This window comes from Ipomoea triloba, chromosome 9, assembly GCF_003576645.1.
Source record: "Ipomoea triloba cultivar NCNSP0323 chromosome 9, ASM357664v1".
Lineage (NCBI taxonomy): Eukaryota > Viridiplantae > Streptophyta > Magnoliopsida > Solanales > Convolvulaceae > Ipomoea > Ipomoea triloba.
Window position 1 is genome coordinate 15,872,298 of NC_044924.1, and position 3,422 is coordinate 15,875,719.

At 32.4% G+C, this 3,422-nt stretch overlaps 1 pseudogene; it reads left to right on the forward strand.

The window, feature by feature from the left end:
• The first annotated feature begins 233 nt into the window (after nucleotides 1-233).
• Nucleotides 234-2,562, forward strand: LOC116029618 (annotated as a pseudogene).
• The last annotated feature ends 860 nt before the right edge of the window (nucleotides 2,563-3,422 follow it).

The following is a 3,422-nucleotide window of genomic DNA, read 5'->3' on the forward strand; positions in this document are numbered from 1 at the left end:
AGAACTTGGAAGCAACTAAAACGTGAAGAAACTGGTTTAGGGTGGGATCCTAGTACACATAAGATTAGTGGTTCCGATGAATGGTAGGAGAAAAAAATCAAGGTTTGTATTATAGATTTTTAAGATTAAAACATAATTATATTTTGGTGTTGATTGTAAACTTACTCTTTTCATTTCTTTTGTAGGAGAACCCAGACTATAAAATATTTCGTAATAAATCCTTAGATCCTGCAATGGACGATTTGTTGTCTAAGTTATTTGAAGATAGCTATGCAAATGGTGAAGGTTGTGTTGCACCCACTATGGATCCTCAATTAGTGCAACCTGTAGATATTGAGGAAGAAAATAGAGAAAGTGAAGAAGAGAATAAGACTAGGCAAGGATTTGAAAATATGTTATATTCTCAGCCTCTCAGGATACCTAACATTCTTCTCAATTGCATGACTTTGAGGTAGATGAGTCCTCATTTTGGAATAATTTCATGAGTGAGGTGAACAATTGTGGTGGTAACCAGGATGTTAGTGGCACTCAAGTACCTAGGCAATCTCAAGGTAATAATGTTAGAAAATTTGTAGAAACTCAAAATATTGGTCTTAAACCCACTCAAATGAAGCGTAAGAGGAGACAATCAGGAGGAGTAGCTAAACTTTCTAATTAATTGGATAGTTTGATTTCAAATTCAAATTGAGCACTGGAAATTTTAATATCTAATAGTACTGTGAATACACAAAGTAGTACAAGTGTTAGTCTTGCTGCAACAATAAGTGTTACTAATGGTATTATGGAAAAAGGTGGAGATCTATGGTGTTTTTCTCTCAGCTTGCTTAAGGATGATTTGAATAGGGAAATTTTTTTCAATATTGATGATGACTTTTCTAGGAAAGCTTGGTTGAAGTATATGCATGATATAAGCAAGTGAATGTTCATTTTATTTCAATATGTTTGGTTGTAATTTCAATTTGACATTTGTGTGTTTGAACATTAATTTTTTTATGAACTAATGTTATGAACTATAAACATTTTGTTTTACTTTATATATTTTAAAATATATGTTCTTACTTTATATTTTATTAAAATATATTGGTTTCATTATTTTATATTTATTCGGTACATCATGGAGTTGGAATGGAAAAGAAAAAAGAGAAAGCAAGCACTTTGTGCAATTATAACATTGTATGCCACAATTGCTTTAACCAAAACATATTACTATAAATATATTTATAAAGAACCTTGTATGACTTCACTTTTTAGAGGGCATGAATGGATGAGAGAAGTCTTGAATGGATATCCTATTCAATGTGTAAATGCATTTAGAATGGACTCCGCTTTGTTTAAGCAATTATGTGAAGATTTATATTCAAAATATGGATTACAATCTAGTAGGAATATGTCAGTTTTGGAGAAAGTTGGTATATTTATATACACACTTGCTACGGGTGCTTCAAATAGAGATGTTGGAGAGCGATTTCAACGTTCTGGTGAAACAATAAGTAGAGAATTTCATGAAGTCTTGGAGGCAATTAGCGGTAGGAATAGCGGATACAATGGCCTTGCACATGATATCTTAAGAACAAATGATTCTACATTTCAATCTATATTGTCTTACATTTTTAGTGATGCACGATACGTGCCATATTTCAAGGTAAAATCTGACCAATTTATTATTATTATTATTATTATTATTATTATTAAGATTGATTATCTAATATAAATATGATGAATATGATTGTATTGGATGTATTGATGGTACTCATATAGAAGTGTGCATCCCTGAGGTTGATCAATTGCGATATAGAGGGAGAAAATGAATTCCTACTTTCAATGTTATGCCAGCGTGTGACTTTGATATGTGTTTCACTTTTATATCTGTTGGAGGGGAAGGATCCGCACATGATACATGTGTATTTCTTCATGCAATTAATACACCATCAATGAACTTACCCAAGCCGCCACAAGGTATCATATTCGTATTACTTTAATAAAAATCATATAATTTTATTCCTTATAAAAGTTTAGTGTTACATTTTTTTTAGGGAGATATTCTTTGGTGGATAAAGGATATCCAAATAAACAAGGATATTTGGTACCGTATCCAAGAATAAGGTATCATCAATCTCAATTTGAACAAGAGCCGCCAACTAATGCTCAATAAGCATTCAATCGTGCACATTCTTCTCTTCGAAGTTGTATTGAGAGGTCGTTCGGAGTATTGAGAAAGAGATGGAAGATACTTGCTAAAATACCACATTTTAGTGCGGGGACCCAAATTGATGTTATTATGGCCACATTTGCACTACATAATTATATTCGGAAGAATTCACAAGATGACATGATGTTTAATATGCTTGAGCAGCATCCAGATTACATACCGCCCGATGAACTTCAAGATTCAAGTAGTAATATCGCCATCAACGAAAATTTAAGTCAGACCTCTATTGTGATGAAGGAGATTCGCAACAATATTTCTACTTCATTATCGGATGCTAGATCATGATTTGCTAATAGTTTTATTTCAAAATGTTAAATGTTAATATGTAAACAAACCAATTTAAATTTTATGAAGATGTCCTTTTTAGCCTTTTTACATTTATCAGCTTGTCAAAAAAGTTAATTTTACCAAACACTTTTAAGCATAACAGCTAGCTTAACAACTCTTCAGTTTCAGCTCCTAGTTTATAACTTTTCAGCTTTCAGCTACTTTTTTTTAGCTTTCAGCTACCTCTTCAGCTAGGTTTGCCATGTAACACTTTTCCATGATTACATTATTATAATATAGGTTATAAGTTTAATAATTAAGGTAATCTATTATATGGTGCAACTTCTATACAAGCTTATACATTAATTAAGGTAAGACTTAATTATGATAAGAAATGTGATTAGAGAGGGATACAATTACCATATTGATGGCATATGGATAGTATACATAGAGTCCTTTGGTCCTCTCACTGCTTTGACAATTCATTCCTCATACACCATCAAGAGAAGGTTGAGAAAGTGGTGAAACTATACAGTTACCCTGCCGTAGCAGTCCTGTAACTACATAACCTTCATCATTCAGAAGCTATGGTTGGAGGTTAGTACTTTAAAGATCCGTATATCACATATTTATGTTCTTACGTAATTTATATTCTAACAATTGGTATCAGAGTCCGGTATAATCGCTGCCTGGCTCTTTAATTCACATATATGATTTTGAATATGTCATGTATGTTGTATAATTAAGAGAGATATGCCAATTTTGCAATTAAATTTTTGGAGGGTTGCTGGAAATTTTTTGGGGTTTCTGCATAAAGCAACAACCAAAATAAAATTACAATAAAATTCAATTGTTTTTTTGTCCTGCTGCTACGCCGTTTCTTTGCCGTCGAACTGCCTACTACCGTTTCTTTTTGTTTAACAGCGGCCTGTAGCGACAACGGAGG